The sequence below is a fragment of the Nelumbo lutea genome, chromosome 5 (genome assembly GCF_056320005.1).
Source record: "Nelumbo lutea isolate HS-2025 chromosome 5, American lotus-T2T, whole genome shotgun sequence".
In the NCBI taxonomy this organism is placed as follows: Eukaryota; Viridiplantae; Streptophyta; class Magnoliopsida; order Proteales; family Nelumbonaceae; genus Nelumbo; species Nelumbo lutea.
Window position 1 is genome coordinate 49,712,850 of NC_142688.1, and position 12,502 is coordinate 49,725,351.

The window sequence follows — 12,502 nt, forward strand, 5'->3', positions numbered from 1 at the left end:
AGCAAAGACTTTGAATGGACAAAAGAGTGCCAGTCACCTTCGACGAGCTAAAGAAGTACCTAGTTAGTATCCCGGTTCTGACCCAACCCGAGGAGGGCGATATTTTGAAGTTGTACCTCTCTGCGAGTGACGAGGTAGTCAGCTCGGTACTCATAAAAGAAGTAGATCGGGTTCAACAACCTATCTACTATGTGAGTAAAGTTTTGTAGGATGCAGAAACCAGGTACCTAGAGATCGAGAAGCTGGCATATGCACTGGTCATGGCAGCTCGGAAGCTTCGCCCATATTTCCAAGCCCACATTGTTGTAGTGAATACGATCGAACTCAGCGAATATGATCTCTAGTGCGAGCCCCGGACGACGATTAAGGCCCAAGCCTTAGTTGACTTTGTAGCAGAATGTACCTTCAGCACCACAGTCCCCGAGCTGACAGAGCTCGAACACAAAGGAGAGGCTTCAACCAGTATGGCGCCGTCTCGATTAAAGCAAGGCCAACTTGGGACGAAGAACCCTGGATCCTCCATGTGGACGGCTTGTCCAATCAACAAGGAAGCAGAGTCAGTGCTGTTCTACACGGACCAAGCGGGGTGAAACTGAAATATGCACTTCGGTTTGAGTTCGCGGCATCCAACAACGAAGCAGAGTACGAAGCACTACAAGTTAGGCACACATTGGCGAACGAAGTATGAGCAAAGCACATCGTCATCTGCAGTGATTCCCAGCTCATGGTCAACCAGGTCACCGGAGATTACAAAGCCTGCAACCCCACCGTGGCCGCTTATTTGACCAAAGTCAAGGAAGTTCTACAAAGCTTCCAGTCGTACTTTATCAGGCAGATTCCAAGGTCTATGAATGTTGAGGCTGATGCCCTGTCCCGGTTAGCCTACACAAGCAACAACATCGTGAGGACCGTGCACATAGAGAGCCTGCCTCGGCCCAGTGTTCTCAAGGGGGCAGAAGAGGTCGCTCATATTGCACAAACAAAACTGAGTTGGATTGACCCACTCGTAAGCTACCTACTTCACGGAACCCAACCTACAAATCACACTGCAGCCAAAAGGGTAGAACGACAGGCAACCAAATACGTCATGATAGACGGACGATTGTATCCAAGATCCTACATGCTCCCCTACTTGTGTTGTTTGCGACCTTCAGAAGCTAAGCCCGTCCTCCACGACACCCATGAAGGCCTATGCGGTGGACACTGGGGGGGCAGGGCTCTCGCCTAGAAAGCACTACGGCAAGGATACTACTGGCCCGTGATGAAGTCAGACGCGCTTGAGCTCGTCAAGAAATGCGACAAATGTCAGAGGTACGCCAACATTCATCACCAACCTATTGCCGACCTGAAGTACCTCACCAGCCCATGGCCCTTCGCATAGTGGGGGATCGACATCCTTGGACCATTCCCGCCAGTGACAGGACAGAGGAGATTTTTAGTTGCAGTAGATTACTTTACAAAGTGAGTAGAAGCGGAAACCCTAGCAACAATCACAACTCAAATTGTGCAGAACTTCTTTTGGAAGAGCATAGTATGCCGCTTCGGACTGCCTCGAGTGCTCATTTCTAACAATGGCAAGCAGTTCGAAAATATCAAGTTCCTCAACCGGTGTGCTGAAATGGGGATACAACAAAACTTAGCACACCCCCAGGAGAACGGATAGACAGAAGTCACTTACAGAGCCATACTCCACGGATTGAAAGCTCGCTTATCTCGAGCTAAGGGGCTATGAATAGAAGAGCTGCCCAGCATACTATGGTCCTACCGAACTAACGTCAAGACCGCCACGGGAGAAACCCCCTTCAACCTTACATATGGCACAAAAGTGGTAATCCTAGTCGAGATTTAGGTACCAATGCTACGTCTAGAAGCATATGATGAAGAAGGAAACAGTGATGAGCTCCGCACCAACCTCGACCTAGTAGAAGTACGGGATCCCGCATACATCCGGACTGTAGCCTACCAGTAAAAAGTAGCCCGGTATTATAACGCCCAAGTCAGAAAGCGACACTTCAATGTTGGAGACTTGGTCCTCCAGAAAGTTAGGGTACCTAAGCTCGGTGTAGGTAAGCTCGGACCAAACTGGGAAGGCCCCTACCGAGTAAAGAAGGTACTCGGGGAAGTTATGTACGAGCTCGAAACCCTAGAAGAAAAGCAAGTACCTTGGGCATGAAACATCAGCAACCTAAGGCGATACTACCTCTGATTACGGATTGAAAAGGCACCAGCCTCAGAAACAAGTAAGCAAGTTCTAACTCTCAGATTGTGATTTTAGCTCGCAGTCTACCAGGAGAGTACTAACCTTGCCATTAGAGCGAATTCACTGGGTTACCCACCCCGGGTCCTCTGACATTTAGTTCCTTACAGGTCTCCAAGGAGCAACGAAATCCAAGAGTGGACTACGGGTCCCTCCCAAAGCCTAAAGGCTATAAGAAGACCTAGTTGCCACTTCGGCATGGGTGAAATCCAAGAGAAGACTACGGGTCCCTCCCAAAGCCTAAGGAACATAAGAATACCCAGTTTCCACTTCAGCATGGGAAAAATCCAGGAGAAGACTACGGGTCCCTCCCAAAGCCTAAGGGCCATAAGAAGACCCAGTTGCCACTTCGGCATGGGTGAAATTCAGGAGCGGATTACGGGTCCCTCCTAAAGCCTAAGGGCCATAAAAGGCCGAACTGACGAGAACCTAGGCGTTGCACAAGACCTGGTTGCCTCGCTGGCATAAGTAAGTTACTTCTAACACCTAAGGAAAAGACAGCTCGGGTATCAATCCTACGATGTCTATTCTGCCCCTGTTACCCTTACTCATTACCAAGCTCGGTAACTCAATAGTTCGGGGTAACCTACGCAGTCCGAAGTAAAACAATTTATACTTACGGTTATCCTTACTCACTGCTGGCTCGATAGCTCGACAGTTCAGGTAACCTATACATTAGATTGCCCAACTCGGAACTCACTCGCACTTAAAACTATTTTGCACTCAGGAGTACTCAAAAGGCCATATATTTCATTAATAGAAAAAGTTTGAATACAAGAATTTTACTAAAACCCGAGCTCAAAGGCCCGAGAGAGTACATCCACAGTTCAAAAAAGAAAAAGGGCAAGAAGCCATCACGCAGAAGGGTCCACCACTTCGATCTCGGTGTCACTCTCCTCCCTTGAGGAGTCGGGCTACTCATCCACTGCCTTGGCCACCTCGGGATTCAAGCCCGTCATCGTGATGCCGCTAAGATCGAGATCGGGGAATCTCTGATGGACCAGGTACCGACACAACTTGAACCCAGACGATAGGAGCCCGAGCCGTATTCGACTTGCAGGACCTCGAACTTGGGGACTTCTTAAAGCTCTCAATGGCCTGATTCCTCTCTTCTGCGATGGAGGCCTCAAGGTTCGCGATCTCTCGCTCAATCCGCTCCTTCTCCTCAGTCAATGAGGAGATCTGCCCTTCTTGGGTCAAAATCAACTCCTTATGGGCCTCAGCCCCCTTCTTGGCTCTAAGTATCTCACCCCGAGCCAGGTCTAGTTCGCGGTGGAGTTGTTGCACCTCCTTCTTGGCATCGCGGGCCTCCTTTGTACAGACCGCCGCTTGGCAGGCCAACGCGTGACCAGCAAAGTTAGCCTACCAAAAAGAAAACTAAGATCAGTCGGTCACAAAAAAAAGGGAATCGTATGGACGCCCGAATCTTTCGGAATAGAATGGGGGAATTTCAAAAATTTCTCTCCATCCTACTAGGAATCGTATTCCCTATTTTAGAAAAATCATATTTTTCAAAGATCAATCTTAAACGAAGAACTGAACTAGAACTGAACAGAAGCAGTAGGAGAGGGATATATTTGATATGGAGAAATAGTATCTCCCAATGGAGGTATTCACGCCCAAAGAAAGAACCAAAGACTAATCCCACTGAAGATGGTGCAGTGCAGGATGGAGCAGAATCAACAGTGTTCTTCCCAAAGACCTGATCTTTCACAAGAATCAACAGGATGGCACGTGAGCACAGCTTCCTATCAGTCCCTTCACAAGAAATTGATATCAAGATCCAATCTTGATTTTTCCCACCAAACTGGAGATCGAACTGGCAGGTGAGGCGGCGGTAAAAAAGAATTTTGCAGGGTTGCTAAATCCTTCCTTCTGTGGTTTCAACTCTGAAGATGATGTGAATATGTGTGTCTTCTAAAGGCTACCGCCCCCTCCTCCTTTTATAAGCATAAAGGTATCAACTCCTAATCCCATTAGGAGTTGTTGATCCAAATCATATTTGGATCAGAATTCCCCTTAAGTGATAAGGGTAAATCCTTATCTTATCTGCAGATTGGATCAGCCTTCTCCTAATTTCATTAGGAGGTTTGCAGATCTGAATAACATTTAGATTTGGACTCTCTGAGCGGATAGGGTTAAGGCCCAATTCTATATGCTAATCCAATATCAGAATTCGCCCCTTATTTAATTGATCAAATCAACTCAGTTCGAAATTGGCTTTAGGCCCAATAAGGTTATGTGCTCACTTATCCTTCCAAAATGCTGCCCAGTTGGGATTCCTTGTATGACGTGGGACCCAAACACTGATCTACTCATCAGCCACAAGGGTTCAACCCAGCCTTTATTACAAAGCCTAGCTGAATACACTGTTATAGACAGTGCACCCCCTGAAATCCATCACATGGGCTCTATGGGCCCAACACTTACCTAAGTGGTCCCTGGGCCAAGCCACCTTGTAACACCCAGGGACTGTGGGTAGATACAAGATTAGCCCATCAAGTATTACCCTCAATGGTCTTACACTTAACCTCTCAGCCCATAATGATCAAACGATGCCCGACAAGAGAGGACCTCTCCCTCGGCTACAAGGAACAGGGTTGCACTCTTCTCTCACATGGATCTTGGGAACTAAAACATTTTTTGCAAACGTTTAGAAATTGTAATATATAAACTTTTATATCTCATATAAAATATATTTTGCAAAACAAGTCTCAACGATTGAAATCGACTACCGGTAGTCTTAGTTTCCATCAAAGAGAGTGCATCCCCAATTATTACATTTGTCCGACAAATGGGCTAATCCTGCCACTATGATCACCCATTCAGATGAATTCTCAAACTGGCCCAACATACCCAGGTTTTGACCCAACTAAGGATCTCAGTGATTGGCATATCAAAGACAACCCAATCCGACACCTAGTGCAGTATCATAATCGAGTCTTGGGGTCAGGTGTAACTTTACAGTTTTTCCCATCAATCTCCAAGGTTCAGGGCAATGCTGGAAATCTGGTCCGGTTCAAAGGTTTAATTAATCCTACACTGCATGTACCTCGGGTCTCACCCTGGTGGTAGAGACAGGCCACCCCAACTGACTTGGCGGCACATCAGTGTCAGCCTTTTCAGGAAAGGTCTCCTCAGACCGACCCACTAGCTATGAACATTCTAAACCAACACAAGTCTAGTAAGTGTCCGGTTTAAGGGTATTACACAGAAACACAGCACAGGAACATGAATCAAATATGCACTTTATTCATTTACAATAAATGTCATAAGTACATTAAACTGATTGGAGCTAAGGGCATACACAAACTGTCTAACAGCTCCCACTTACACTTAAGTCCAATCTAAAATAAGCTGGAGTCTCATACTTTCCACGTGTTTCTCAAACACTTTCTGTGTGAGTGGCTTAGTCAATGGGTCTGCAACATTCTCCGCTGAAGCTATATTCTGAATCAAGACGCCCCCTCTACCAACAATCTCCCGTAGTACATGGTACTTTCTCTCGATGTGCTTGGACTTCGAGTGGACTCATGGCTCCTTGGCCTGAGCAATGGCCCCATTGTTGTCATACAGCAACGGGATGGGTGATGTGCTGGATGGAACTACTCCCAACTCTTGGATGAACTTCTTCACCCACATGGCTTCCTTGGCAGCCTCATTTGCGGCAATGTATTCGGCTTCGGTTGTGGAATCCGTCGTGGACCCTGTTTGTTGCTTTTCTAGCAAACAACACACGATCCTATCATGAATACGTAACCAAATGTAGACTTTCTACCATCTGGATCCGACTGGAAATCAATATCAGTATACCCTTGGATCTGTAGTGATGCACCATCGAATAATAGACAAATCTCTTGTGTCCTTCGGAAGTACTTAAGTATCCATTTCACAGCGGTCCAATGCTCCTACCCTGTGTTGGCTTGAAATCTGCTTACTATACTCACCACGTGAGCAATATTGGGGTGAGTGCACAGCATGGCATACATGATGCTCCCCACGGCAAAGGCATAGGGAACATTCTTCATGTCCTCGATCTCCTCAGACATCTTGGGAGACATCTTCTAGGAGAGAGCAACTCTATGCCTGAAAGGAACGTTTCTCTTCTTGGAGTTTTCCATGCTGTACCTTTTGACGATTTTGTCAATGTAAGCAGATTGGGATAATCCTATTATCCGCTTCGATATATCTCTATAGAGTCGAAGACCCTGTATATAAGATGTTTCTCCAAGATCTTTCATGGAGAATTGTTGTGAAAGCCATACTTTGACCGATGTCAACATTTCCACATCATTCACAATGAGTAGGATATCGTCCACATACAGAACCAAGAACGTAACCTTATTTCCACTGGTCTTCCTGTAAACACAAGGCTCATCTGGATTCTGCTCAAAGTCAAACATTTTGACAGTAGATTCAAATCGGATGTTCCAACTCTTAGAAGCTTGCTTAAGTCCATATATGGATCTATTTAGTTTACATACCATGTGTTCCTGACCCGCAGCTATGAAGCCTTGTGGCTGCTACATATAGATATTTTCAGTAAGATCTCTATTTAGGAACGCAATTTTGACATCCATTTGTCAAATATCATAGTCATGATATGCTACTACAACTAGTATGATCCTAATGGATTTAAGCATGGCCACAGACGAAAATGTTTCCTCATAATCGATGCCCTCTTTCTGAGTGTACCGTTTCGCCACCAGACGAGCTTTATATGTCTTAACCCTACCATCGGGGCCCTTCTTCCTCTTATAGATCCATTTGCAACCAATTGCTTTTACCCCAAGGGGTGGATCTACTAGAGTCCAAACTCCATTGGTCTCCAATGAGTCAATCTCAGCACTCATGGCATCTACCCACTTAAGGGAGTCTATGTCCAATATAGCTTTTATGTAAGTTACGGGATCCTCCTCACTAGTCAAGGCTTCCACCAGGTAACTATCTTAGTCATAACCATAACGGACTAGTGGCCTGAATACTCGGATAGATCTTCTAGGTTGGTCACTACCTGGAACATGTGGGACATCTCCCACTACTCCTGAGCTCTCCTCATCAAGAACAATTTCCTGACGATGATTGTTTAGGATGTAATCATCTTCCAAGAAATGGGCATTCCGACTATAGAACACCTTCTGTTCTCCTGGATCAAAGAATAGATAGCCTATAGAGCTTTTGGGGTAGCCTACAAATAGGCAACGGCTGGTTCGGGATTCCAATTTGTTCGGGCTCATTCTTTTAACGTGTGTTGGACAACCCCAAATCTTCAAGTGTCTGACACTTGGTTTCTTTCAGCTCCAAATTTCATATGGAGTGCTCGGAACCGATTTGGTTAGAACCGTATTCACCACGTAAATCGCAGTTTCTAATGCGTATCCCCAAAAGGATGTTGGTAACTCCGAGTGTGCGAGAAGTGACCGGACCATATCAAGTAAGGTCCTATTCCTTCTCTCCAAAACACTGTTAAGTTGTGGTGTAGCAGGAGGAGCTAACTGCGGTACTATCCCGTTACCTATAGGTAGTCCCTGAATTCGTCAAAGAGATATTCGCCACCTCGATCGGATCTAAGGGTCTTAATTTCTCTCCCCAATTGTTTCTCGACCTCTTGTCTAAAATCTTTGAACTTTTCAAATGATTCAGACTTGTGTCTCATTAGGTACACGTAACCATATCGTGAATAATCATCGGAGAAGGTGATGAAGTATACGTATTGGTTACGACTCCAAACACTCAGGGTCCCGCATACATCACTATGTATAAGGTCAAACGTTCCTGTACATCTTTCAGGCTTGCTGCCGAATGGCCGTTTTGTCATTTTACCACGAAGGCAATGTTCACAGGTGGGAAGATCTTCTATAGTTAGAAAATCTAAAAGACCATCCTTTACCAATCTTATGATTTAGTCAATACCGATATGGCCAAGACGGTAATGCCACAGGCACATGGGACTAACGGTATCATGAGTTCTCTTGGGAACGTTAACTAACGTAGTTTCGGCTATGTTGGATTCTAGAGAAGGAGGCAGAAGTCAGTACCAGCATGAGGTTACGGTACTAGTCAGCATAATTAGGTTCTTTAAGTTTGTTGTCATCAAGAAGCTTGGCGAATTGTCCGTTAGCCATTTTCTGGTAAAATAGCAAACATTAGTCCACAACCTAATTTGATTCATGTTCATTACATAGATATGGCTTTTAAATCTATGTTCCATTCTCATTTGTTCATCTCTGAGATTTCCCTCCTATCTCAGTGACGGACACATCGACTTGTCTCTGGAAATGTGGGAAACCACATAGGGTGCATGGATCCAATTGTTTCAGTTGCAAAACCCCACTACCTTTCTATGAAGGATCATATCCACTCATCATATGAGTTTTCCCTTTGGCCTCTGTTAGACAAGGTTCAGAGATGTTTTCAGGTAGACCTTTCTATCCAGTGAGTGCTCACCCATCATATTCGTGAACGCCAAGGTACCGTGAGAGACTGCAAACCAAATGTAATAAAATGTAACAAAATAAATCAAGAAACTGCAAAATCGTCGCAGGTTCCTTACGCCAATCAAGATTTCGATCTCCAAGTGTACGAACAGCACATAAATCAAGAAAATTATAAAGAACAATTCTAAATAATAATCAGATTTATAAAATTTAATTTTAGATTAATCGCCTATTAATTGGAAACAAAATTTCCAAAAAAACCTTATATCTACGCAAATCGGGTAGAACGCCTTCTACCCATTTGCGTAGGTTCAGATTTGATCCAATTCGGTTCAAGATTTGAATCTGGCTCTGATACCACTGAAGAGATGAGATATCCATCGTACGGACACCCGAATCTTGCAGAATAGAATGGGCGAATTTCAAAAATTTCTCTCCATCCTATTGGGAATCGTATTCTCTATTTTAGAAAAATCATATTTTTCAATGATCAATCTTGAACCAAGAACTGAACCAGATCTGAACAAAAGCAGTTGGAGAGAGATATACCAGATACAGAGAAATAGTATCTCCCAACGGAGGATGGAGCAGTGCAGGATGGAGCAGAATCAGTAGTGTTCTTCCCAAAAACCTGATCCTTCGCAAAAATCAGCGGGACGACACGTGATCACAGCTTTCTATCAGTCCCTTCACAAAAACTGATATCAAGATCCAATCTTGATTTTTCCTACCTAACTAGAGATCGAACTAGCAGGTGAGGTGGCAGCAAGAAGGAGCTGGCAAGAAAGAATTTCGCAAGGTTGCTAAATCTGTCCTTCTGTGGTTTCAACTCTGAAGAGGATGTGAATATGTGTGTCTTCTAAAGGCTGTCGCCCCCTCCTCCTTTTATAACCTTAAAGGGATCAACTCCTAATCACATTAGGAGTTGCTGATCCAAATCATATTTGGATCAGAATTCCCCTTAAGGAATAGTGTTGCACTCTCCTCTCACATGGATCCCGGGAATTAAAACCTTTTTGCAAACATTTAGAAACTGTAATATATATACTTTTATATCTCATATAAAATATATTTTGCAAAACAAATCTCAACGATTGAAATCGACTGTCGGCAGTCCTGGTTTCCATCAGAGAGAATGCATCCCCAATCATTACCTTTGTCCGACAAGGGGCTGATCCTATCACTATGATCACACACTCAGATGAATTCTCAGATTGTCCCAACATACCCAGGTTTTGACCCCGCTAAGGATCTCACTGATTGACATATCAAAGACAACCCAATCCAACACCTATTGCAGTATCATAATTGAGTCTTGGGGTCAGGTGTAACTTTCCAGTTTTACCAATCAATCTCCAAGGTCTAGGGCAATGCTAGAAATTTGATCCGGTTCAAAGGTTCAGTTAATCCTACACTACATGTACCACGGGTCTCACCCTAGTGGCAGAGACAGGCCACCCCAACTGACTTGGCGGCACATCAGTGTTAGCTTTGTCAAGATAGGTCTCCCCAAAACCGACCCACTGGCTGTGAATGTTCTAAACCAACACAAGTCTCATAAGTGTCCGATTTAAGGGTATTACACAGAAACAAACCACAGGAACATGAATCAAATATGCACTTTATTCATTTACAATAAATGTCATAAGTAGATCAAACTGATTGGAGCTAAGGGCATACAAAAACTGTCTAACAGAACTCACTCGCACTTAAAACTATTTTGCACTCAGGAGTACTCAAAAGACCATATATTTCATTAATAGAAAAATTTTGGATACAAGAATTTTACTAAAACCCGAGCTCAAAGGCCCAAGAGAGTACATCCATAGTTCAAAAAAGAAAAAGGGCAAGAAGCCATCACGTAGAAGGGTCCACCACTTCGACCTCGGTGTCACTCCCCTCCCTTGAGTAGTTGGGCTCCTCATCCACTGCCTTGGCCACCTCGGGCTCTAAGCCAGTCATCGTGATGCCGCTAAGATCAAGATCGGGGAATCTCTGACGGACCAGGTGTTAGACAGTTTTGTATGCCCTTAGCTTCAATCAAAATTGATGTACTTTATGAGTTTATTGTAAATGAATAAAAGTGCATATTTGATTCATGTTCCCTTGGTGTGTTTCTGTGTAATACCCTTAAACTGGACATTTATTGAGACTCATGTTAGTTTAGAATGTTCACAGCCAGTGGGTCGGTCTGGGGAGACCTATCCTGACAAGGCTAACACTGTGGTGCCATCAAGTCGATTGAGGTGGCTTGTCTCAGCTATCGGGGTGAGACCCCAGGCACATACAGTGTAGGATTAATTGAATCTTTGAACTGGACTAGATTTCCAGTATTGCCCTGGACCTTGGAGATTGATGGGCAAAACTGGAAAGTTACACCCGACCCCTAGACTCGATTATGATACTGCACTAGGTGTTAGATCGGGGTGTCTTTGATGTACCAATCAGTGAGATCCTTAGCGGGGGTCAAAACCTGGGTATGTTGGGACAATCCGAGAATTCATCTGAGTAGGTGATCATAGTGACAGGATCAGCCCCTTTATCGGACAAAGGTAATGATCGGGGATGCGCTCTCACTGTTGGAAACCAAGACTGCCGGCAGCCAATTTCAACCGTTGAGATTTGTTTTGCAAAGAATATTTTATATGAGATATAAAAGTATATATATTATGGTTTCTAAAATGTTTGCAAAAGGTTTTAATTCCCGGGATCCATATAAGTGGAGAGTGCAACACTGTTCCTTGCAGCCGAGGGAGAGGTCCTCTCTTGTCGGGCAGTGTATGATCATTAAGGGCTGAGAGGTTAAGTGTAAGACCATTGAGGATAATACCTGATGGGCTAATCTTGCATCTGCCCACAATCCCTGGGTGTTACAAGGTGGCTTGGCCCAGGGACCACTTAGGGTAAGTGTTGGGCCCATAGAGCCCATTTGATGGGTTTCAGGGGGTGCACTGTCTTTAACAGTGTATTCGACCAGGCCTTGTAACAAAGGCTGGGCCGAATCCATGTGGCTGATGTGTAGATCAATGCTTGGGTCCCATGCCATACAAGGAAGCCCAACTGGGCAGCAGATAGGAACGTTAAGTGAGCACATAAGCTTGATGGGCCTAAAGCCCATTTCAAACTGGGCTATTTATTTAGTTAATTAAAGGGGTGAATTCTGAGATGGATTAGCAGATAGGATAGGGTCTTAATCCTATCCACTCAGAGAGTCCAGATTTGAATGTGATTCAGATCTAGAAACCTCCTAATGGGATTAGGATAAAGTTAATCTAATCTGCATATAAGATAAGGGTTTATCCTTATCACTAGAAGAGAAGGCTAATCCAAATATGATTTGGATAAGCACCTCCTAATGGGATTAGGAGCTGATCTTTCAAGTTAACAAAAAGAAGGAGGGGGCGGCAGCCTTGAGAGAGACAAAAACAAGAAACACATCAGATCCTCTTTAGTGCTGAAATCAAGAAGAGAGAATTCTGCAGCTTGCGAATACTCTCTTGCCGCCTCCCTGCTCTTGTCGCCCTGTTTGCCAGTTCGATCTCTAGCTGTGGGAGATGTCAAGATTGGATCTTGACATCAGTTCTTTGAGAAATGATTGAAAAGGAAGCTGTGCTCACGTTCCATTCTACTGTTTCTTGCGAAGGACAGAGTTCTTGGGGAAGAACACTGTTGATTCTACTCCATCTTGCACTGCGCCATCTTCAGTGGGAGCAGTCTTTGGATCCTTCCTTGGGCGTGAACACCTTCGTTAGGAGATATTACTTCTCCGTATCAGGTATTATTCTCTCCCATTCCTTTAGGTTCAGAT